The sequence below is a fragment of the Helicoverpa armigera genome, chromosome 15 (genome assembly GCF_030705265.1).
Source record: "Helicoverpa armigera isolate CAAS_96S chromosome 15, ASM3070526v1, whole genome shotgun sequence".
In the NCBI taxonomy this organism is placed as follows: domain Eukaryota; kingdom Metazoa; phylum Arthropoda; class Insecta; order Lepidoptera; family Noctuidae; genus Helicoverpa; species Helicoverpa armigera.
Genome location: NC_087134.1, coordinates 6,058,417 through 6,086,164, shown reverse-complemented (window position 1 = coordinate 6,086,164; position 27,748 = coordinate 6,058,417). Strand labels below are relative to the sequence as shown.

The window sequence follows — 27,748 nt, the reverse complement described above, 5'->3', positions numbered from 1 at the left end:
ATTTAAACCTACTGGGGTTGCGGTTACAGCGGCCTTGGTACATAAAAGGCGTACGAAGGAACAAGATGGGTTTTAGTCAGTAAATGTCTGACACTCCCTCACCATTGCTTATCCACAGTAGGAGGAGTCATTTGATGATTTTCCATCGAAAAAAGCCTCATATATATGCAGTTATTCTTGTGGCTATAAAATTAAAGACGCTATAAATATAAACCTCACTCGGAAATCGTGCTAATTCACTAACCAGTGGTTAGGTCATACTGAGTGAAATAACCTTTGAATTTACAAATTGAATTCACCAAAACATTTCTCAATTTGTTCCTCTGAAGCAAACTACCAAAGTTTAACTAACCTAAGCTCAGTAAAGTACATTTGTAAAATGATAAAATCCGCTTAAACGACCCCGCATCTGATAGCGAGACTCGGCTTGCACTTAACTTATCGATTTTATCTATGCAAACTTAAACTAGTTCTTTGGCCGAGCACAATGGGGGCTTAAGGCGGTTTTGCACGCTGTCACGTAACGTGCGGTAGTGTTGTGTCGTCCCTAATAGAATAAGGTCCCAAACTTCGCATTAAAGCGGTGGCCATTGTGGCTCTCTCCACTCATTTGAGACCCCGAAAATTGTAATACCTCCCTCGGGCTGTATCTGTGAATGTGTGACGTGACAGTTGCTCCTGACAACTTTTCTGAAACGTAGTTACGTAACGCTATTGCAAACATGATTCGGACATTTCATTAGTTCAAATCTGTCCACGAAAAAGTTGGGACAATTTATTAGGTGTACTACGTTCCATTTCATGAACTCAGTTTCAGCTTTCAGTGACTTTCAGTTTCGGTCAGTTTACGAACATAATAAAAGCAGAGTTACACGCTTTCAGTGGACAAATAGAACACTTAGTATCCAGTAATTTGACACCAATGTGAAATTATTAACTGACGCTAACTAAAGTCTAGCATAACGGGATTAATTGAAATTTGGATACATACCTAGTCCAGACTGGTAAGAGCAATTCAATTTGTTCGTTTTGTAATTTAGTCAAACATTAACTCGAAATTGAAATTCGGAAACAAAGTTTGGTCAATATTTGTTACGCCATCTATTTTGTTCATAAAATCTCTCTAGTCTCTGAATTCGGCTAACTTTTTATTAAATTCCAACAATAAATAAAGGATCGTCATTTCTGCAGTCTTTCTGTTTTCAGATGAAGCCTTTGACGAATGTCTCAAAGGACGTGATGCCGAAGTTATTCTTGGTATCACTTGGTATATATTGTTAGGACCTCCAACAAATTAATGTTCTATCAAATATTACTATTAAATCCTCATAAATTAACTTGTTTCTGGAAGTAAAACTAGCTACACTTCAGAGCTTACTTCTACAAAAAAAAGTTATAAGTACCATCCAGTCCATTCACCTTCTATCTACCTTTAAAGTAAAACCTTTTGAAATAAATCCCGATACTACCGTGAACACAATAAGGTATTTACGTATAGACTCGTATACAATAGTCCTCACGACGCGGTCACAAGCCGCAACGTTCGATTTCCGTTTAATTTCGCGACAACCGCGGATGCCTGTCTGTCTGTCTGTCTTCATATATAGCTGTGGGCTTCCATTGGCGCGGCGCAGTTGACTAATCGTGTTATAATGAATGAATTGAAGCGGAATAGAGACGTCAGCGATTATGTGAGGATTCTGTGTTCGTGCGTTTGTGTGGGTGATCGTGTTTTGTTTTCATTGGTTTGGTTGTGGTAAGATTGCAGTAATCTATTGTGGGTATCTTTTTAAAGTAAATGGGCGCCTAGTCAGTAATTTGGAGCAGGTTTTTGAAACGTAGATACTTGAGCAGCTTTGCTAAAATGTACGAAATTATTAAAAAAAGCTCACATGGTATCGGTATATTCGTAACCAGATATTCTGCAATCATATTAAGTACAGTTTTATCAAAAAATACTTTTAAAATCATTTCACAGATGTTAAAAAAATCAAATAATACAACGTTATATGCAATGCATGCAAGTTTATATGCATTAAACTAAAACGATAATCATCGAACACAAACACAAGAACACTATACAATATAATACAGACACAAACAAGCCCGCACAACCAGCGTAGACGGAAGCTTCGCAGACAGGCCGTATCTACATCCGAGGGTACTTCAACCTGCATGGTGCATCTGGCTGCCTAGTCTACAATAAGGATGCAGCTTCAATCACCTGTGAAATGGTGTTGATATTATAAAGCGTTCGAGTTAGGAAGCTGAGATGTTGAGTATGAACGGTAAGGTAATGTTTAACATCTTGTGAGCTGTAGTGTAAGATAGCGTACCTACTCGTACTTATAGTTAATGTTAGGAGTATCTTACGTAGATCAAATAGCATCTTTTTACAGCATAAACGTTTTATAATGGTGTTATTTAGGTATGTATTGACTGCATAATCGAGCATAAATATCGAAATACTTAAACTTAGGTCTAACTTAACGGTCTCAAAAATTCTGCTATCATTATTTTGTTAATTCCTGGTCTTCTATGCGTGAAAGAAAATATGTAGCTTCATTTCCAGCAATGAGACAAATTAGGTCTTATTATTGTATGTTTTCTTAATATGAAAAACGTACTAACATTTTGATTCTATCAGTATTTTCAATTCCATGCTCGTCACATTGCGTTAAAACAATGTTTGCAATCAACAATTTATAGTTTCCTACAGAAGTGCTCTCTCCTAGCCACAATTTGTAAGCGCAATCAGTTTCAGTCTACTTTTTGCAATGCTAATTAATTGAAAGTGTTCGTCTCTTTAATTGCGGCATTTGTACAGCGGAGATCAGACCAGAGGGAAGAGCAAACGCATGTTGCAAGCTTTATAAAACGTTTATTTTGCTTCTTCATTAATTGTTCTATTCTATTTCTGTAAATGCTTAGGAATTACTTTTGTTTTTATTTAAAGTAATGTATGATGATTATAATAGCACAATATTACGAATTGTGCATTATTGACCATAGGTATTGCGCTATGTTTTAGCGGCTAACATTTTTATTGCACAATATATTTTTTTTAATTTTTGCGCAATTTTATTCTTCGTCTTGGTGGTTTCTTTCAAAGCTTTAATTCATTTTAATCTAGCGTCAAGAGTCAAAAGTAGGTATCGATTGATGAATGCTATAAATGCTATAATAAACCTTCATAAGTCCCACTCAGTCCCAGTATTCTTTCTAACAATATAAACTCGAAACTTTTCTAAGTTATACCATTCAAATCGTAAAACTTGGTACCTACAGAGGTTATTTCTTATTCATTCTTAGTAATTCATGAACAAAGCCTAACTAAACTAAAAACGCTGAAACTAAAACTTGGGTTTTCAGCGATAGATATTTTGTTTTTACGTAGAAATTTAAGATGTCTTTAAGTATATAAAGAAGCATACATTGGTAAATAATGACAATGGGATATAATTAGCATTGTAACTTCAATAATATTTAGACGGTAGCACCAAGCGTCGAGAAGTACAACCTTTTGTACTTGATTCAGAAAGCTATCTGGACCTATGTAGTTTGGACCATGTTCCCTATGCCTGTGGGATATAATGTTTTTTTTTTTAATTAGGGTGTATGTAGTTTGTTTAAAAAAATGTTAAATAATAGGATCGAAAATAATGATTACATTGTGTAAATATGCAAATGCTAATGGTCAGTTTGTCCGCATTGCCATAACTGTGACAATTTGCGGTTTGTATTCGTTATGTCATTGATGGATGACATACCGTTATCTGTGGTCATGGTTATCTATGTGAAGCTTTAATCTGTGTTTACAAATTCCACTTTTAATAAATATTTTGTTGGTATTTTCAAATAGAAACAAAATGTAGGACAAATATTCAGTTAGCGTTTTAATAGGTATGCACAATTGCATATAACGCTGAATGGTAGGATGCATCTTGCAGCCAACCTTTAATTTTTGTCTCGCAGATTTAAAACTTAAAAATGTCCGTAAAGTAATTTCACAGTCATTCAAATTTCGTGTTAATAACTTTATTCTTTTTACAAAGTATCAAAACCAAAGTCACGTTCCGATTAAAATTAACAATATAAGTGAAATATTTCAATAAACACAGAAACACATTACACGCTCTGCTTCTCAAAGGTAACCTAATATATTTGCGAACTAACTTATTGCCTATTTCTTAGAATGTAAGTACCCAATTTGAAGAATATTACTTGCCACACTTTTCATATAAATTTATTACAAGAGGTACAAATAACTTGAGCTACTAAGATATTCTAGATTTTGGAAGCTGAAGAATTTCTCTGATGTCTGAAACATGATAAGTTAAGGTGATCCTGATTTTAAGGTAAAAATGAGACGGGCCTGTAAGCCCTATGTATGTATGCCATCTTTCTCTCGTTCTCACGTTTGGAATATCTTAGTGTGTACACGTGTTTCACCTAATATGAAAGCATAGTATGTCTCGAACTTAGTAAAAATAATTGCTATCATGTTAGAAAAGACATAGTTGACAGACTCGATTACCTAGCCGATTACCTAGAAACCTAGAAACAATTCAAACGTTAGGTTGTCAGTGTCATCCAGTCAAAAACACCATTCAATTTGTTATCCAATACCATTGGAAAACCACATAAATCTATTCGGATTTGTAAGAGTTCCAAGCTCACCTTTTACAAAGGAACAGTATTATGTAAGGCACACTATAAAATGTCCTCATAAAATAGATACGACATAATTTATTGAGGTTTGAGCGAAGATTAAAATTATTGGCTGCTATTCATCATAGTAAGAGTACCTACTGGATCAATAGAAGCTAATAATTCAATATAGCGGGGTATTTTATCTAGCGAAGTACACTGGACAAAGATAAGTGCGTTCTTAGATAGGTCACGTATTCAACAATAGATAACTATATAAAGGTGAAGATCTAGTTAGCTTTTTTGTGTTCTCCAACCAACATTCTAGAATTGCATATAAATAAAATTGTAGAGATTTCGTAAAATAGAAACCTAGTTGGCTGTTATAATTTTTACGTCTGATTTAAGTGTATGTAAAGGCGTGCAGAAAATATAATACCTAGTAAAAGTCCATTAAATATGTCCTTGTAAAATAACTTTTTAGTGTGATTTAAGTAGGTTCCTCAGAAGAGGTCCTAGTTAGTAAAGTTGGCGTCATTATTATTCGCAATAGTTCCATTGCCCGACAGGTGGGTCTTATAAATTTATTCTTAAAGCGTATAAATGGCTGGAGCAAAATTTTCAGTAAAACTTGCTTCCATTATCTTTAAGTCGTAATCATTCTTGAAGGTTCAAGTTTACTTACCTACCTATTAAAATTAAATTTGGAACGTGAAGTAATTTCTTGAACGTCGGCAATATTAAATTAAAATACTTTTGTCTAATTTGTTCTGATATCTTTTATTTCATGTTTCATTGTAATTATTTATGAGTCATGGAGTGATGACTTGCGCAAGACGGCTGGCAGGAGCTGGATGCGAGAAGCCGAAAATCGATCTCAGTGGCGTGCACTTGGAGAGGCCTATGTCCAGCAGTGGACTGCGATAGGCTGATGATGATGATGATGATGTAATTATTTTAATTCCGTGACACAATGAACAGAAATCTTTTATTCATATGACGTATGATGATGAGGACATTTATCACAGAGAAATAAGCATAAATATAATAATTATTATAACAGTTATGTTATCCATTAATCCGAAAAACGATAAATAAATTATGATAATCACAAGCGTCGAGGACAATTTCAGCATAAATCATTCATGTTTGTGGGAATTGAAATAAATAGTGTGAGAATATCAGATGGGAGTAATTAGTGGTATATTGTCGCATATACAGCTTATTGAAAAACCACATTTTATAAAAACAAAATGATGCTCGTTTGTTTATGAGTGCAGGATAGTAATTTAATTCTGTTGTGTGTAGCATCTAAACTATCACTATTCTCCTAAGAAGTAAAAGTGGTTTTAGTGAATTTATCATCCAGTGGATACCTCTAGACGGACATTGAAGAAGAACTCGTAACACATGGCGTGAAGATCTGGACGCCTACCAGCGAGGCTGGTGGAATCATTTGAAGGATCGGAAAGTGTAGAAGCGAAATTGGGATCCTTTTGCTCAGTAGTGGGATAGTAACAGCTAATAAAAAAGTCAATTGTACGAAATTCTGCTTTGTATAAAATGCATGTGACATTGCATGAGGTGCAACTTATTTTCCTGAGCTAAGCTATGGTTTACAATCCCTTACAATTAATTATTCTATTTGTAATTTTTTACCTAATAAAGCAAAAAGCTTAGTTGAATTATCTAGATGTATTTAAGTACTTTGAACACTTTGCGTACAGTTATTTATACATGTAAATAGCTTCGTATATCTTAGCAAGCATGAACTCTTTGAATAGAACTTTACTGTAGTTACGAGTTTCTTAGTGCAGCGCTGCATTAATCGGAATGTATGTCCGAATGTAATGCTTTAGCAATTCAGCGGATAATCTGTACAGTTACTTATACTTACTGTTGATCATCTCCATTCAAAGTTAGGATGCTATGTCGAAATACTCGGCGTCACTTAAAAGTTCTATCTATACGTATGTATTTCTGTTACTGTTACAAGTGAGGTCTTCGTCATCACCCCTCTAATAGTGTATCTATAATAAAAAATAATAAAGAGGAAACATTATTTGTTTTATAGAAATTATTTCACTGTTTGAAAGCTACACTGTTCCCGAATAACATAGTCCCCTCGGAACGCGGCTGAAACCGCGGAAAACGGCTAGTTATGAATAGGTATATGTGCCTACATAGGTTATACAAAACATGAAAACAGTTAACAGTGCATTGTAAATACGTCTGCATGAAGCAAGAGTATACTTCATCCCTTCAGCGGCAACTGGCAGCCTGATTGCCTCCATTCAGCATTTCAGCTGGTTGTGATTCTCAACTTAAGCTCTTATAATCCGCCCATTTGACAGCAACGAAACATTTTTGCTGTTTCGTGTTCAATGTTTGTATATTTTTTAAAGATTAATCAGTGCTTCAGTTTTACATTATAAATAGGACTTATCTGTAACACTACAAAGTGACTATCTATAGTTAATTCGTAAGAATTGCCTCGCACATATAGGTAAAAAGTTTAGCCTGAAGTTCACATGCAATTACAGGCAAAAATATAATAAAAAAAAATCAGCATCTGTAGTTTAAAAGTGAGAAGTTACAACACACAAGAACAAATCAGATAGGTACTCCAGTCAGGAGCTAAGTACCCATTTTTTAAATATGCGTTGATTAAGATCCAATATCATACCAGACGTAATGAAAATACAAGTACATATCCCCTTTTATAAATAAAATCTTATCTTCTCGAATACATAGCTTATTAAAGAAAAATACTCGCCGGAATCACGGTTTTCATAACACACACACATACGCATCAAGCATCCGTTTCCTCTTCTCAATTACATTATATTGTTTATTGATTTATGATATCAATTTATTGCGAAAACTCCCTTTGATATCTTTTAATACGAAATGTTCTCCATTTATTTTCTGAAGCGGGTAACTGATTAATGTGTTTTAGGTATCGCTTCAAGTAAATCGACTTGAATGTAAATATTCTATATGAAACCAGATTACAAAAAATATCGATGTTTAATATATTTTTTTTTCCCATACTAGCCGTTTTGTCGCGGTTTCACCCGCGTCCCGTGGTAACTACTGCCCGAACCGGAATAAAATATAGCCTATGTTACTTGGGAAGAGTGTAGCTTTCCAATAGTGAAATTTTGCAAATCAGTTCAGTAGTTTCAGAAACAAAAAAAATTTTCCTTCTTTATTATATAAGTATAAATGTATACTGTGTATGTTTCCTGATGCTTACAGTTGATGTACGATGCAGTTGTCGTGTTGCATCGATAAGGCCTGTGCTAAGAATTTATCGCAGCGATTGATTTTCAATTATGTTAATATCTGTTTCACTGTTCGATAGCTTATCTCGTGAGTAACATCCTTGTAGCTATCGAGACAGCGCTGTAACTCTGGATATATTGGCTTCGAGATAGAATTATGCCTTTGTAGATATTTCCTCAGAGAGTTAGCAATATACTCAAACCATGGTAGAAATTAGTGAAATGACGTCCTGAGAATTTGTAAATCATACAAACAATTTAGCAAATTAATTGGGTAAATTATAAGGGTCTTGCAATTTACTACCTACTCAATAGACTCCGTCGTTAAATAAAAATATTCTACTATACATAGTTAAAACTCACAGAACAAACTCAGGTCATTATCAATAGAACGAACTACATATACCTATAAAAACATCTATTTAAAGTTGTCTATACGCCATTGAAAGGGTAGAAATGCGTGAAGTGAGTCGCGGTGATTGCTCATTAGTGGCACAATAGATCGAGCTACAATACCCTATAAGTATACATAAGTACGGCTTATAAACGAACCCTTTTGCAGACGAAGCCGGGCGAACACTTATAAGCAACAATACAGACGAATTATTAGGAAGATCCTCATACAAATGCAACAATAAGATGGAAATTAGAGTTGGGGTTTTGACTCCATTGTGAAAAGCAATTAGATAAGGAATCCTATAGTCATCTTTCATGATTTGGAAACTTCATCTTTCAGCTTAGCGGCCGATGATGAAGATGAAAGTCATTTGTTTTATTAAAAGCTATAATTTCCAAGCATAATTAATCAGTTTGTTTCGAGAATAACAATGTCAAGTTAGGTGGATTTTCCAACAGTTATGAAGTCTGTATTGCAATGTTCAATTGTTCAACTGCAAGATGAAACATTATAAATCGCTGGATATTCAGCTGGCCTACAGATATTGCAAATTATATCGTAAGAACCAACTATGGGACGTTCTCTCTGGTTACCTCTTTCAGAAAAATATTATATTTTTCGCTCGAGACATCGAGTATTTTTATTTCTCCCATTGTCTATACCGAAATTCTCCTAAATTATCAAACGATCGTTTCAAGGGAAAAATGAAATGAATACGCAAATCTAATTGAATTCAATGTACATTCGTTGACAGTTTGACAGATCGAACAGCAGAAAATTGTAACTAAGATTGTCAAATTAAATGAGATCTGTCTCGATATCGCTCCCAAAAATAAGTTGAGAGAAAATACTCGAATTTGTTAGAAATAAATCAGTCTGAAATGTTATTATGTTAATACACAACGGATAAGGTAATATTGTATTCAGATAATATAAATAATGCTTCGGACCCAAATTCAGTGATATTGCCTGCCGCATATCAAACGTGATTATATCGGATGAGTGGTTTAAGGCCATTTATGGCAATATTGGAATAAACCTTCAAATAATCTTTAGCATTGTTCGGAATATCGGCTTTGGTCGCATAGAAACTCGAGTTACTATGAAATGACGTGCCTTTTCATAGTGTTAGGTGACCGAAAAATTTAATAAATTTATAGATTACTTTGCAGCTATATAAAATTGGTTGAAGCCCGATCGAATAAAGCTGAGTTTATTTTTGTTTTGGATTATAAAGATACTTGAATATTGGTATTCAGTTGATATTATTTTTGATGAAATTTTAAATACGATAAGTTGATAATAGGTATTCTATTTCACATATATATTTTTTGGGTATATAAAATTGCTTTTGTGTTGGATATAGTTGTGAAAATGCTTATATATCTAAGGTTTTGAATCTAACCTTCAGAAAACTAATAATTGCTGAGCGGATTTGAAAAACATGATACAAATTAAGTATATTTTAATTAATCACTTCACAAATTAACAAAGTATGATTGCTAATTAAAGTTACCTTACGTTAATGCTTTCATACAATTATTTTTCAGCTCAACTAGATTTTGAAGTTAATTTCGCAACTTTCAGTTTGGAACATTTAAGCTAAGGTTGGATCACGGCTCATGGCTCATAGGAGATTAAATTTTTCATTAACTTTCATAGGAGTCACACAGACTACGTGTGCTTGTTCTGATATGATAACAATATAATAATCGGTCGAGTCAGAAGTTGTTATATTATTAGACAGAAAAAAATAACACTTATTAAAGATGTTTTGAAGATATCAACGTTCTGCAGTACGACAAAAAAAATAACGATCTAAGTAGAAAATTAAAGTCCAGACTTACTCCTACACGATATCTAACGAACACATTCCAACAAACAACAATTTGATATCACATAGAAACCTAAGCCCTGAAGTGGTTAAACAATGTAGATTTCTGACATTTACGTGAATATTAGCCATTTAAATAAAAGTACGATCCGAAACGTCGGGATTAAATAATAGATAGATAGATAGATATATTCTTTATTATGCACACCAATTAAAAATCAATAAGAACAAACAAAAATTTTGAAGTTGGTGACACAATGGGCGGTCTTATCGCTTATAAAAGCGATTTCTTACAGGCAGTATAAATAAAACCGCGATAAAATCCATAAGAGTTGTTTTATTTAGTGGTTAATCAAGTTTGATACTATAAAAAGCCCATAGAAATACTTTGAACATTTTTTTATGAAATTTTGCACCTAATAACCGATATAATGTATGGTATAGCTTGAAAGCAAAGAGGTCAGCCTCCAGGTAAGGAATGCCATCAGCGGGATATTGCGAAGCCGTCGGGCTCCCGCTCTCGACTTTTCACATTTTTCCAATAACCTATAATATTTAATATTCTCTAAACTTAAGTACTAGGTGTATGTTATGTGGAAACTTTGGTATTTCAATATTTTTACAAAACTATCTTATGTAGCGACATGAGAACTCTAAAGGTTAGTGAATTTATCTATATAGGTACTTTTATAGGTATTATTCTGAATACATTTATCATTTCTGTCTCTCATGTATTGTATTGTAACTAGCCTGTAATAGCTACATTAAGGACCAGCTTAACCCTATAAGTAACCAATCTGTGGCTATTTCTTCTTCCTACACTGTTCTAAATAATTATGTCACTGTAGGGTTTCTCTTTTCTAATATTACGTATTTACCTACTACCGCCGTTTCTATATCCATGCTCATTTTTCCTATTTATAGTTCCATAACTGGGCTATTAATGTTAATAAAAAGAGCGTCTATAAGCCGGCACTCCCAGGGGTGGCCCACCATCGCCACGAGGATATGAGTCACTTTATTAATATAGCTCATATCAATACGAAGGAGATTGAATACGTAAAAATATTATATTATGTCGTTGCAATATTTATGTCAAAATTCTTTGAGATTCTACCTTCTTTATCCAAGTTTACTGAAGTGCACTCAAATATGTAGGTAGGTATTAATATCCTTTCTTTGTGGTATTATAATGTCGCAGCAATATCAACCTTATAACATAGCCTGACAGTTACAATTACAAGCCACCTCCAAAAACGCACGTCGCTAATTATGCAAAACAATCATATAAAACAAACACCCATTACCGTATTTAAAAGGGTTGTGGAAACGCAAATAGATTCGCACATAAAAAAACTCGACCTGAATTTGCTTAATTGGCAAAGTAAATTACCTTACTGGGAGCTGGCAACACTTGCCAAAGTGAACCATAAAATCACTTTGCAACAAAAACAGGGAGTTCGATAGCTGTAATTACAACCGTTGTTTTTGTACAAATAGGTACTATGTTAAGAGATTTTTGTTTCTCTTTTGAAGCTTCAGAAATGTTTGTTTTTGGGGTAATTATGAATTCCTAGTATTTGTTGGTGAGCTTTTGTTTTACTTTCAGCAATCACTCTGTGTTGCCAATAACAACCATCATCGAATAGTAGCACCTAGAAGTAGTTAAAATTATTTTCACAACGTTTTCCTTTTCCAATATCAATTCACCAGTACAGGTATAGATAGAAACAGATTACTAAATAGTTACTATGTTATTATACGTTATATTATTTTATTCACCTCTAAATCTGTACATGATATTTTAAAATAAAATAAATCTATATTTACATTTAAAAATGATAAAAGAAAATGTATAGAGGTTAGTTATCCTTGGGATCATAAATAGGTACATTTTTTGTAGATTGAACCATTCGCCAACATAAAGTTAATTTCCCTTTTTATCAATGAAAATCCACACTAAAACTGTAACGGTTCTCGTTACGGTAAGTTTTGGAACAAAGATTTGTGCGTACAACACAAAGTCGCACAGTCCATAGAGTTTGCGTAACGGCGCGGTATTGTTAACGTGCGAGCTGCTGTTTCAGCCTTATGACCGCCATTAGTTTGTTTTGTGGACCAGTGGTGCCCGAAACACAGCTTGTATATCTATACCAGGACTTTGCAGTATAAGTACGTATACCGTAGAACTTGTATCTATTTTATATATTTTAAATGCAGAACGCGAAGCTAGTGCGTATACAATAAAATATTTTTGATATTGTTACTAAAAGTCGAATGATTCTAATAAAATCATGGATTGCTTTAAGATCCATATACTATTGACCTACTACCACACATAAGACTACTTTAAAACGTCCTCAATTTTAGAGGCATAGAATTTGCATTTGCATACGTACAAGAAGCTGTATCCTGAACTTGCTTAAATTCATAAGCAGTTAGTTAAGTATACAGTAACCACGCGGTACTGAACCGCAGTTAAATCACGCCGAGAGGTTACGTGGTTACAGAGTAATAAATCTCAAAAGAAACGTATTTACTTCCTCAATATATAATGTTAGCTTATTTTCTTCACATTCGAGACGTATAATGTAATGAATTTCAAGCTTAAATGTCTTGTGGCTGCCAACGGTGTAAATAAATGGATTTGCGAGTATCGTATATTTTTATTTGGGGGAACATTACCGCCCTTCATTTGTGAAAATAGATACTATGTATCTTTACTGGTAGTTCTTCGTTTAAGAAAAAAACTCAAGGTTTTTAATATTAGTATAGATTTTTACAGTTCACTGTTTTCTGTTTATAGTTTTACAATAAATGAATTGCTTTACTTTGTAGAAAAGCTCTACTTTTGGCTTTCGTAATACCCAACTAAGATTGCTAGTATAAAGGTTGACGGCCGCAATTTCGGAAATTCGCTCTCGAAAATAAATCTCACTCGGCGTCTTAATTACTGCACTACAGAACTAAAGCAACTGCACTTTATATAGTTACTCACTGCTGCATTCAAACTTGGAGTTCTTTAATGTAAAGTCAATTCAATCAGGAACATAACCATGTTTGAGACACAGTAACGTGGGAGGGTGTAATTACTAGATCCAATAGTCGGCGTGGAATTTCCGTGTGTGCTAGGCTTGGAATTAACAATCAGTGCAGTGACCAGCCGCGCCGTGCCGCGTCACGCCGCGCCGCGCCGCCTGCCCACTCAACCGTGAACCGCTTTCACTCGCCAAATTACTGCCGTCGCCGCTTTTTAGCCGTGAATTCCATAAAAATGCTTTCATGTCATCATTTTTCTACGTGATAACCCTAATAGATTGACGTCGTTTGTGCAAAATGTTATATCTCTCCGTTTTGTTTTGTAACTTTAGCGACAAAAGATTTTACTGAATAAGTTATTCCAAATGGTAACATCGAATCGCGGTGTAATATTGCTCACAAAACTGTATAACAGCGTAAAGCTAAATTATAACCACTTAAAAGTAAGGAACATTAAATCAAACTTTGAAAGTCAGTCTCAGGTGAATTAATGGGTCTTTGTCTTCATAAGTTAGCGAAAATTTACGAGATTTAATTAGGTAGATAGAACAGTTGTATAGAAGCCAAGATGACGAATAATCCTGGTATTATAACTCAACTTTGCAGCTTAGCTATAGTGACTTCTTGAGAATATGAACACACGGCTAGAGGAATGGGCCGCTAAAATGTTGCTGACGCTGCCACGTACACAAACACATTTGATAAATAACCCGACTAGGTTTGGGAAATGTATTCAGGTCACAAAGTATTCGCAAATCTACGCAAATGTAAATTTCACGTGAAGGCAGGTAGATCAGCTACGTCGTAGCAGTTCGATGGCGTATGTTACTACGCAGCACCTACGTAGCTAAGTAAAGTTTAGCTTAAGTTACTTTCTGCTGTTTTTAGGTTGAATTGTAATGTAATTATTTAGTAAACCTACATTATTTTAAAAATGTATGCTCAATTCTGAGCAATAGAAATTAATTGAAACCGCATCTTTGGTGAAAACTTCTGTAAACGTAATTATTTCAGTTATCATTCGCATAAACCAAAATAAAATGAACCGCATTACGTCAGAAGCGCCATTTTAGTCATCACGGGTACTACGGACCCAGGTTCGCGGTTTCACTGTCGGCAATTCTGAGCTCCGACTCACGTACCTTAAATCTTAACAACATTCCAGCCAAAATTAATTCTCGGTGAAGATTATTCTGTCCTGAAGAATATAAGCGAAGAACTTGACTGTCTAATGGTGAAGAATTCTTATCTCGCTTATGATGTACCGACTGTAGGATTTTGCAAGTTCCTTCTAACAAATGCCGCTGAAGATATTTCAGAGTTTATGTTTCTACTTGTACGTTAATGTGAAAGAAAGGATTTGTGTGTGTATTCTATTTGCATTCTTATCAAGAACGTGCGAGGTTAATATTTGGTGACTGATTTGTACTATTATAATTGTAACATTGTTAAGTATATGTATTGTATCGGAACTTCCAATTCAACGATAATACGTTTATTAATTAAAATACATTTGCTTAAAATTATTTAGTCTTAAAAACTGGAACTTATTACGTTCAATTCGATTGGATAGCAACAAGAACTTAATGAAACTGGTGAAGCCGTTTTCAAAATGAAAAATCTTTTTGATTATATTTTAATTTACACTACAACAATGGAGCTTAATGATAGGCATTCATTTAAATTCCGTAAAACAAATGGTGTTTATTTATTTTGTTGTTTATTGTTGGAACTGGCTGAAGAGAAAATAAACATGAAAACTTTAACACAATTTTACGGCTTCAGCGGGAAGTTGGTGTTTTATTATTATGGAGAAGTCCGTTATTTTTACTAGAATATTAACATCCAGGCCAGGCTTCCTTTGATATTTTAAGGCTACCTTTCCGTAAGTCTGACTCAAGTATAGTTACATCATCAACGCTAGACTCGATTGTGTAATAAACAAACTATATTCCCATAAAGCAACGAAAACACTCAAAAGACGACTTATTTTAAAAAGCCAATGTTACTTTCAATTCGAGAAATCTATTTTAGTAACTTCTTGTATTACTAAAAGAGTAGCTAATTATAAAACAATAGAAAATCAATGGTGTCTCGCGTATACCTATCCGACATAATAATGGGCTGAATGCCAAACATTTATTAACTAATAGGGATACTTATTTAATGAACCACATCATAATAAGCCTTGCTTCTAATTTTACTTGAATCTAAAACTCTCTCAAAATAAAAAACTTACTTACTATGTAAAAGGTAAGGTGAAGTTTTAAGGCTTAAGCTCGTGTAACATGCTCTAACAACGTCCGTTGCCTAGCAACGTAAGCTGAAGACCTGTGGCTACTGTCTTCTAGTTAAAGAGTAGTGCTAATTGCACTACTTTAGTGCGGATTTATTTTCATTTAGTTAAGTATGTTGTAGGTAAAGTTAATTTGTTATGTGAAGTGTGTAGTGTCATATTCTTGGTCTTTATATAATTTATCTATGTTTAAATATGAAGGAAATATACCTACTTGAGTCCTGAGTTTTGGCCAGTGAAGGATATGAACTAAAAACCTTTCCATACTGGTGGTTTTCCGCTCGGTATTTCCGCGCGAAGCAAAGCACAGCGTATATGCGCTTAGTCATCATGTCTAATGGTAATTTAATAATTGAATGGAAAGTAACAAACAGCAATCTGTTTACTACAAATTCTAATTAATTCAATTCATAAGTACGTTTTATTTAAGTTTAAAATAGAGCCAGTCAGTTATGTAATAGCAACGTAATAGTAAAGTTTTATGTATTTACGTAATTTAAACAAAAGGGAATCTCAAAGGGCACATTGTTAAATTCAATGTTCGGAGGGTTTTCGCTCAAGTTATGAAGTGTTTTTCTTTTAAATTTGCTATAACTTACTTTTAATTTCCTGGTCTTGTTTGCTTTCTCGACTCAAATTACTGTCGTAAAATATTTTTATAGCCATTTTTATGGACTTGAAGTTTTTGACTTTTTAAACAACGTTAAATTCGGAAGGAAAGAATTTAATGGAAACTTTCAAGCTAATAAAAGTTTATACAAGCTTTTTGTTTCTGATCATTTTATTTGTTCTGAATTTTTTGAATTCTTCTCAAAATTCAGTTAGTCCGTCGCTTTGTATTTTCTTTCGACTGCTACGGGGAATTTTTTGATGAAATCTCAATGAAATTCCTGATGAAATATTTTCTAAGCCAATCAAAAATGCACCTTTTACTGATCAACACTGCTTGCGACAATCCTAAAACGGAAGCTATATGAAAACTGAGCAAAAGTCCAACGTTGTCCTACCTCTTGTGAATATTTTACAATGGTCATGGCCACTACTAAAAATGTACCAACACTAAAATACTCCGTGGGTCAACGTTAAAGAAAACCGTAAAAGTTAAATAGGAAATTGGTTCCGTATTGATTGCTTGCTCCGCTACTTTTTACGGTCGCCGTTTACACTTTATTGTGAATGGCCTGACTGTATCAATCATTTTCATTGACACTAAAAGTTCATGTTTGACATTCCCAATGTACCTATTTTGTTTTTTAAATTTCTCGTACAGTTTTGTTTGTAAGGAATATTTGAGAAAGAGCTCTTAATTGTCCATATGAAAGGCTTCAACAATTTACCGTGAAAGCTTGATAGACAGATGGAAAGACAGAGCTATATTTCTAGGAAAGTTATATAAAGCCTAAACTATTAATTGTTTCCCGCGATTCTTCCCGTGCCTGGTAGAAATATACCTAATATTACTCGAGGAAAGCCTAGCTATCCAACAGTGAACAAATAAACAAAAAAACATATTTTCTCTTTATTATGTTAGTATAGATTGAACTACGTAAGTACCTATATACAGTCTACAGTACATTTACCAGCTCGCGGTCGGCAGTTTTTAATTCCTGGTTCAGTTAATTCATCAAATTGAATGGCTATCGAAAAAATTGTATGTGCCAAATAAAAATTGTACACAAAAGCTGCGCCTGTTCACGTGTATAGGTATTCGATTTATTTGTAACGAACAAAATAAAGTGCAAATAGCGTGGAGTTGACGACAAACTATCTGCCAAATCAAATATAATTAAATTTTATATTTGAAAGCATCGTTGGGCAATTAAAACTGTCATTTTTTATAACACTTTTTGGCTTAGGAAAGACTTAAGCCTACCACTATCTCAACCGACCAGCCATTTTTCTCCAATGTCGTTGGCACTCTTGCTGTACCTAGCACAGTCGTCTAGGTAACCCACAAGGTGAACAAACTGACACCTAAAATAATGTCCCATGTAAGGACTAGAGACTGACCTTACATAATATTCCGAACTAGAGTAACTATAGTATTGTTCACCCATTTGTTACAGGTGTACCGATGAGTCCTACTCATGTAATATCGGGTATCAACGAATTTCGATACAATTTCAGAGATATTTAAACGAAAACAAAATGCCTGCTTCAAAGCAAATACTTTAAAGAAAAGCAGCTTTAATTCAAGACCATCCGACAGTGTCCTGCTTAACGAAACGAACATCATTAATCATCTTCCAAGGCTTTGCAGACATAATAACGTATAATTACTCTGTAGTCAGTTTAAGCCTTCCGAATTTCTCTTCTCTACACGAAATGGATATCATTTGTCTGCCGTTTTGAGTCTGATCCTCAGCTTTGAGACGTTGTATCAATTTGCTCGTCATAAATTTCAATGTTTATTTTGTATTGTTTATACTGTAGTTATAGGTACAATAGGACGGCGTATTTAGCTAGATAATAATCGCTGAAGTATTTGGTATTAAAGACCTACTACTTACAATTTTGTTTGTGGCTTACACATTTATCAAATAAGTACTAATGACAATTGCTGACCACGCCCACATCTAGTCATAAGAGTCTTAAATAAATTAGCCGCCATTTAGAAATAATAAGAAGCAATTCATTAAGGAATGAGCATTATGAGGTGAGAAGCCGTAGACGCACATGACGGCCAAAACCATAACATGGCTCGACATTATGTCGGTGAAAAAATTTGATGTTTCAATTGTATAGGTGCCTGCACTTCTGGTTAATCTATTAGGGAGAGCAAGTATACCTACGGGAAATGTATGCTATCATTACTTTTTTGCATTTCATAATACTACAAAGATGTTTGCTCGAGATATGTTTCACTTTTTCCTGGAGTGTGATTCCCCTGATGTATGGAACGAAGATAAATGATAAAAGAGTCGTATCTCTGTCTAAAGTCACTTCTCAGTTTTCTGACCCCCACGTCGTAGACAAATTGTATCATATCAATTGAAGGTACTTATTATTCTGAGTTTTATAATTATTACAGGTCCAGTTGGTAATTAAAATAGATTTTTTAAGAAAAGTTACCTATTGATGGTAAATTTTAACATAGTTTACGCTCGTTGCACGGAAGTTACCTAAGTCACTATTTTTCAGTAGATCGCCATGTACGGCGATAGGTATATTGCTTCAATAGTTTTTCTTCCTTATACCAAAATACCCCAGAGTTCACAAAAAAAAAATCTATTTGTTACTACATCACAGATATTGTTGCTTTGTTAGTTGTATCATAAGTGAAATACAAAATTACTTTATTTTTGCTAAGACTAGCAATTTTATCGACTTTATCTATTTTGGGTTTTCCTTTCTTTGGTTGGTTTACCTTCTCAGGTTCTTCGAATTCGTAGCAGGTAATTTGGAAGATACGAGTACCAATACTTGTAATACGAAAAATTTAACAATTTTCAAGAATTCTACGAAGATTTTAGTCCAAATTTGGAGTCAGCTTTTTGAATTTTCCTTGTTTGTGCACTGTTTGACAGTCTTTCTTCCTTCATGACATAAGATGAGTATCTTAGGATATACCAGAAAATTCATATAAAACATTGATAACATACAGGATTCAAATTCCTACTTACCTACAGGTAATATGTAAAAGGTAATTAATATGAGCCTGATTTATAAGTTTGGTTTCGAAATTGTATATTCGAATTTATTGTTATTCTATCTAATAAAACCAAGAATGTTAAGCACAGTTTCATGGAACATTTAATAATTTAGTCGGAATCATAACTGTGTGTAACCATTATATTAAATGTAATAGTTTTTTTTGTTTCAAATAATATTTGTTTTATACCTACTTACAAAAACCAACCCTAAAACTCAGTGACCTTAAGCTTAACAAAACGATACCGTGTTACCTATTTTTCTTCGCGTTCCCAATTTCCTGGTATATCTATCATCATATAGGAAAATAAACCGTCGTATTATGCTTCGAAGGCCCTTCAATCCTGACCCAGTTTTTTTTGGGATTTTTCGCACTATTGATTATTTGCTAAGGATTACTATTATAAGAATGTGTTTTGATATGGAATTTGCCTTTGTGAAATATCTCCATTGGCCATTGTTATGTAGCAAAGAGTATTCAAGTGTGTTTTCCTTGTAATAGCATTAAAGGAGATTGAGAATCTTGGAGGTGACAACATTTTCTTGGTGGGAAAAGCTTTGTGGATTGGATTACCTACCTTTTTAAGTGATTATCAATCTTTGCATAGCTACTAAGCTACCTACAGTTAGGTAGGAACTTGTTTATATACCTATATTCAAGGTGTTGATTTGCATTCAAAGTTATTTTAGAAATTTTTTACGTTGTTTTTTAGTAAATAATTGCAGGCAAGCAATTAGTTTTCCAAATTGGCAACGGTTATTCAACTTGATTACGCTATGTCGAGTTGCGAGCGTATTAATGTCATTTGATGCTTTATAAAAATATTTTGAGTTTAGGCAGCCGTGTAACTATGTACAGCAAAATCAAATCTTTTATTTTGCAAAGAATATGGGTACAAACAAGCATTATTTTTAATAGATTTAGGATTTCCAACATATTCTGCCTTACGGAATACAAAAGAAACGTATTACAGTTTTATTATACACAAACAATAATTAAAATAAATTGTGTTGCAATGATTCGAGTGCACAAAGGCAGGCACTTGTATAAAAATAACAGAAACAAAAGATAAAAATAAAAACAAAAATGTGGAAACTATCCTAGTAAAACAAACAACTAAAAAGCGTCAAAAAATTCGTCCCCATCGCTGTCAACATGTTGCAATTAATTATACTTAATATTGTTTTACATAAACAGTGGTTCTGATTAGAATGTTTTAAAACATTTACATATTTGATTGTACCTAAGTAAATATTACACCTGGGCTGTTAAAACTTCAGTTACGTTAGCACCGCAGATGGCCCGGAGATCTCTAAGGAATACGGAATCTATTTCACTAATGGTCGGTTAAGAGCGTTTAGTTTGTAAGTAAACTACTGTTATTTTGTAAACATGCGACTTTGTTGCCTTATGGACTTTTCAAGATAGCGCTTGTCTGTGGTTTATGTCGTAAAAACTGAATAAACTGGACGTCTTGCGTACTCTTTGAAGTACATAATGACAGTTAAATATAGAATTTTGGTGCGAAATAAAGGCAAAATTTGTAATTCACCAAATTCATGACTTTAGACTTTATGACACGAATGAGTCGCTTACTGCACCATGAGACAATATTGAAGTTACAAAACCATTTAATCTCCTAACATTATCTGACCAAAACAAAGCCGAATGCATTTATTTAAAAAACAGCATCTTACCTTATCTACCGTATGCGGTAACCCTACGTTGTTTATGTAGGCTAAGCCTTGCTCGGTGACCGCAAGGATTATACACCGCGCCCTTCCTGCTAATTGGAGTTTTTCGTAATTAAAAGTGCCTCTTAATACGACCCCGGCATAAAGTTAAAAACATAACGATATTAAAAACGTGAGCATTATTTTTTATTTTATTGCGTCGACTTAATCTCCGACATAAATACGTTTCATTAATTAGTATAATGAGTTCAACAGTTCATTGTTAAGTGGGATTATTTTGGCTTACGTAATAAAGGTACGTTAAGTACGATAAGCTGAGAAAGCTGTGGGTTCGGGTTGATACGGAAATATTTCCGTATTTTCTGATATTTTTGGTGCAACCACCCGGTGAGTCCCTGTATGTTATGTGTGATAGTGATTGACGAATATGTAACTTTTTCTTATCGATATTTAAAAAGAATAATTATAATACTTTTCAATTGACAATAAACAGATTAAGTGACTATAAACCTGAAACATCTCACGATTATCGAAACATTTAGTAGTAATGGCGTACGGATAGCAAGAAGGATTTAACTACGGGTCGTTTTTACGACTCGCTTATCGACGTTACGTTCTTTGGCGCACAGTTTATCGACAAATCATAGTTTCGGCAAATCGAATTCCGATGAGACGTCTCGCCGGTTGAATGCTCGAATAGTTTATTAGCTAATTTGATTTCAATTGCGTCCATATGCTTTTTGATAGATTTTAGTGGGTGTCATCTGTAGGTTGAGTATTCCGTTAAAAGGAACTTGTGTAACTACTTACTAGATTTTTAAACGTAATTATGTTATTCTATATTTAATTATGGGAAATTAAATGCGAAAATTATACAATCACGTTGACCCCGCAAGATGGACAATGAAGACACGTTTCTATGACTCTTCGTGTATCTAACTAAACCTATCAAAATGGTTAATGGCCAACTATTTACACTAAAAAAAAATCTAAACTCCTTTTACCTTCAAACAATTCTGCTCCACCAATCACAAGTTTCAATAAATTATCTCAATTTACAAACTTTGCAAACTTTATCATTACTCTACAAACCTAAAAAAATCATGTTGAAGACGTCCAAAGTAAACGAAAACAAAGTTGTTTAGTAGTAAATAAGAAAGGCGGGCGGCGGCTAATGGGCCATTGCTGTCGAACTGTTCTTGTTTACTGTCGGCGTAGACGCAACTTTATTAAAGGTAGGACCAGCTGGCTCTTGGAGAATATGGCCAGTGTTTTGTTTGTGATGCCCAATTAAATAGGTTCGGGTAGTTGTACCGAGGCAGAATGGGAATCTGATAAAGTGCCAATCGAAGTTATTTTAGTTGAGGTTTGGTAAGTATTGAGTTATTGTTATGGGAGAAGATAGAAAGGAAGTTTTTTGGTAGGTACCTAGATAAATGGATCTGTGTCATTGTCTTATATCTGTTTCTGTCGTTCTGTTCTATTAGAGATTTAAAATAAATGGGCCCTGATACAGTACATTAAAATGGAACGTAAGTAAAATACAGCAGTTCTAGCTAAATTACTATGCAGTAAAATTATACGTAGCTAAGTATGCAGTAGGTATTGTTTAATTAAATACGACACAATGATCATAAAAACTTCGCAAACATTTCACCACTGACAATAACAAATTCAATCTCACCATCTAGCAATTTCCTTGCGACACAATGGTTAACCCGCTAAAATAAAGAGCCAATCAAAATTCTAATATCCGCGAGGCTCATCCATGTCGTCCGCATCGCTTCGTATAAAAATCGTGCGCCTCTCTCGCGTCCAGATTGAAATAACCGACAACAGAAATGGGTCAACGATCTCTTAAGTAATTGTTCGATGGAGGCTATTGGTTTCAGGCTTAACACTCAACCGCGTAAAATTCCTGTGAACCAAAAATATAAAAAGATTTTAAAGGAACTAAACATATTTTTACATGAAAATGTTACAGCGCATGGGTCGAGTTTTCTTATCCTTCGCTAACTAAAAACTAAAGTTTGTAACTACAAACACGAGCTAAGATTTCATGCTTATTCTACTCTTTGCAAAGCTTTGTCCAAACTTACAGTTGGCTCGGTTTTCTTCAAAAACCTATACATTTGCTGTAAGCACGTGCTACTCTTATGTATGAGCCGTCGCAAATTGGCGCCATTTCAAAGTTAAGACATGTGAAGACGTAATATATGGACGCGTCCACTTTCTGACTTGACTAAGACAATGCCAGAGATTGGAACATTTCCAGCCGATAACTCAAATGGGGTCAAACTCGTCTTAAGTTTTGCGTTTTTCTACATTTCGACTGACGTATTGAAATTTTTATGCTCATGAAAATTTATGAACGTCTTATGGAACTTAAGATGCACTATACAGAGCTTATAAAATAACATTTTCAAAACTATTCTATTGTCTTATCTGGATGCATATTATGAGACCTACTTAACATAACGTGCACTGTATTGCAATATTCGTGCCGTTACTGAACTGTGCTCCGCTGAAATTGCATACTACGTCATCATACAGTGCTCAAAAGTGACGCATCACAGACTTTGCAATCTTGCATTGCGCATTGTTTTAAAATCTTGAGGAGGGGAGGAAAACATGCTTTCGCTTGTAGGGAATAATGCTCTTTCTTTTATTTGAGACTTGTGACTTTATAGAACTGTAATGTAGCTTTTGCAAGTAAATTAGTAAGTAGGTAAGTGTTACTATAGAATGGTTAGTGCGATTTGAAGTAGCAAGTAGGCCTACGTTTAGGGAGGTAGATCGGCTGATATCCTTATGAAATTACGTTATTAAAACTATACTTGCGGCCTTATTACGATAAATAGTCTCTGCTTCAAAACACTCCTACATACCTGAAACAAAAGAATCAAATTCGTTAATCATCAAACCAAGCTTCACAACAATGTTGAGATAAATTGAATCAGTAAATCTGTAGAAAAATAATTATACAAACAATCAGGCCCAATAATGGCATAGATATATCAGTGGTACAGTTTCCACAATTTGGCTGACGTCCGTATATTCGTTTGACCGCACTAATTTGCGATACAAATGGCATACCTTTGTCACCGTAGTTGACCCTACCGCGATGAAAGGACCAAAAAATCCACGTCAAAATGTACCTGTTAAAGGTCCCAAGTTACAGCATTTAATAGAATTACGGAGAGAAGGACCATGTTTTATTTAAGCACAATTCTGAATTATATTTTTGGGTCTAAAGTTTGGTCTTCAAATATTTACGCCTAGTTGGTGCTGGTTTAAGTGGTGGGTTAAAAGTTAAGAATTTTTAAACATTTCATCATGGCACCTGTATTTCCCTAGGGGTAGGCAGAGGTTGAAGTGGTATTTTAACAGCTATTTCAAATTACACATCCAGAGAATTACATACTTACTTTCTGAGAAATCATGATTGAACATGGGGTAAAGAACCCGGGACCCATTGTTATCGCTAGACCCAAAAGGAAATTAAATATTTGTTATGAATAATGTCTAGATTCACTGGTTGCCAATAAAGTACAAGCCATACTAAGAACCTTTTTACACCATGACAAATTGTTATAAAATACAATATACAGTTTTTTATTGAATAGGTAAACCGTTTAATTTTATAGACTACACTTACATACAAAGCAAACAAGCATTCCCTTAAAACACATTGCCTCAGGCACATTGCTACCTTGGTTTTTATGGTACTTTTCCACAACAACATATTACCGTATTACAAGTGAGCAACCAAAAAACAAACTTCGGTATAATATAGGAACGTTTATGTTCGTCGGGTACCGCTTATAAGAAAACTTTTGGCCCTTGAATATTGCAAAGGGCAAAGCATTATAAATACAAGGAACAATTTAACTTAGAGTATGAAGCGGCCGCTCGATGATAATAATTATACGTAATTAGGAACATGGAGTAATTATGTAAACATAGAAGGTTCATGTAAAAAGCCAAAGGCAGGATGATGGTACTATTAAAAGTATTGACAGACTTGTTCTTTTTGAGTATGTAAATATGCTGATCTGCTGAGGTAAAGAATATCTACTATTATGAATATAATACTATGATAGTTACTAAGTGTATGCATATTTAGACATATGCACATACACTCACAACGTCCTAGAAGGCGAAAGCAAGTCGATTTTGTATAATATAATATGAATCTTAGTTAGTCTTTAGGTACACAAACATACGTCTAAGGGCCAATGCAGCCTGAAAATAAAGGTATTTTGATTTAAAAGGAGAGTAATAAAGTCATATGAGGGATCCTAATTTAACACCTATATTGTACTTAGATATTTGCACATACATGGCACAGAAGAATAAGGCGGAAGGGAACGAGAGAAGGATTTTCCTTAGTGACAGTGTTTACTATCCTTACAAGCCATATCAAGGAACACTTTTCATAAATTATAAATTTAAAAAAACCCCCGACCCAAAAAAAGTATGCAATAATTATGACAAAAGGTTAAAAACGCTAAACCCTATAAAAAGCAAAAAATAACTTTTAACACTACGTAAACTAAATTTTGTCGTGTCGGGGGACCGCTCTAATTCATTACTTTAGATACGTGTTTTTTTTTTTTAAACGAATGTTGTAATTAGGTAGGTATCATTTGATTTATGTAAGTATTTATGAAGGTAAAAAGCGGTCCCCCGACACGTCAAAATTTAGTTTACGTAGTGTTAAAAGTTATTTTTTGCTTTTTATAGGGTTTAGCGTTTTTAACCTTTTGTCATAATTATTGCATACTTTTTTTGGGTCGGGGGTTTTTTTAAATTTATAATTTAATTTTATTTCATGCTTTTTAAAGGAACTCCTTAATTTTTCCTTCTTTCATTTAATTTATTTTATGGTAGCTATATGCGATCTCGGCCAAAGGAAGCTGTTTAACAATCCTCATGACAAACTGGCTCTGGGAGAATTGCACAGACTGAGAAACAATAAAGATTAACCTTTGGAAATTCTAGATTTTCAGCAAAAATATAAATCGGTTTATCCGTTTCATTCCGGCATTTCAGGGTTTCATCCGCCACATCCCATTTCCAGCATCAGGTTCTCGTCAATCAGAAACATGAAGAGAACTCGTCAAGACAAATTCAACGAGCCCAAACTCGATGGGTTTACTAAAAGGCAGTTCAGGGTTACGTCTCCTACCTTCGTGCCCTAACAGCAGACCAGCTCAGTGGTTCCAAAAGACATTAGTTCTTCAAATTTCAGATCCCACATATACTTGCAAGTAAACAGAGCGTGTAACATTCCTATGACATCTAGCAAACGAGCTGATGACCTTGAAGACCTAAACCGATTTTCACCAAACATAGCTAAGAACACTCCCGACTGACATACCTTTTAAACAAAAAAAACCGCATTACAATCGGATCATCCGTTTGGGAGCTACGATGCCACATACACACACACACACACACACACACACACAGACACGTCAAACTTATAACACCCCGTCGTTTTTGCGTCGGGGGTTAAAAAGAATCAATACACAAAACATGAATGATGTACTCTTACTGTGTTTTATTTAATTTTAACTTCAAAATAAACTCATCGGTGACACTAATTAATGTTAACTGTTCTTGTCTCTTGAAATCTGTTTGTAATTTATGTTGTTTTACAAACAGACCAAAACAGGCTTTTAGCGGTTGCTATGGTATACAAAGTGTTAATTAAGTATTTTCTTGGTATTAAATATCGTTTTATTTTGATCGTTGGAAGTTTCATCTTACTTTTGGGCAGCACGTGCAAAACGGTGTATTTTGGGAACTAAAACGAATGTTCTTCAGAATTTTCTGTTTGTAATATGAGACTTTTTTCAACATTTTTTATTTGTCTAATGGAATTAGGTTAATTAAATATATATATAAGAAAATAGGTCACCGGAAAACGCTGGATGCAGGTCGCCTCCAACAGGTATCTGTGGAGATCTAAGGGGGAGGCCTATGTTCAGCAGTGGACGTCCTATGGCTGAGATGATGATGATATGAAAATAAAAATTGATCGATTTTTCAATTCTAAAATAAAATAAATGATTTAGTTGATAATTCTTGGTTCATCCAATTGCTTATTTTTAAAAACACCAATCTTTATTTAGCTGTTATTCTCATAAAAATAACCAAACCCAAACACAGTCACACCCACCTATAACCATACTCAACTTACAATATCACATTAAACACAAAAACAGAAACGGAGCGATATCGAAACAAAAACAATTGGCGATCATAAAAACCTCAATAAACATTCCGAGATAAAAGAAAACATGACGAAAATAACTGTTCACGATAAACTTGATATAAACGTTACATTTGTTAAAAGGAATATACTGAACACAGAAAACAATGTCGGAAGAAAGAATACGAGTGTATTATCATTCATCGATATACGAAGTAGGAAGTAGATTCTGTAGTTTGTTCAGATGAGAATATCGGGGTGTCTCCACTTCTTCAGTAAAGATTGCGTGGCTTTGACGCCTGGCTGTGATAACGCGAAGATTTATCTCCGGTGTTATTCGTCTTGTGTGTCACATATTATTGTATGCTCCCGTTTTTTTCCGTTGTGACCGTGGATTTTCGAACAAAAGGGTTTCTAGGTTCGCTTTTGTATTGGTTGAAAATGAGGACAACAAAAAAGAATATTTACTGTTCTTCTAATACTATAAAGAAATGCCTACTCTGTGGGGATTAACGAAGTATTATTAGGTGTCAAACGGCCACTTCGGTTAACTGATTTTATCGTTTTCCAAAATAGATTAAACTCCTGTGAATAAATAAGTTCTGATTTAAATGAAAATTATGCATCTACGTAATGCAATCCATTCCCTAAATGACTTTGTGACGTCGACCAAGAATAA

General features: G+C 34.2%; 1 protein-coding gene across 1 annotated transcript in view; it reads right to left on the bottom strand.

Annotated features, from left to right (window-relative positions):
* LOC110370533 (cell adhesion molecule Dscam1) overlaps positions 1-27,748 on the bottom strand; it is a 160,389-nt gene that overhangs the window by 59,243 nt on the left and 73,398 nt on the right.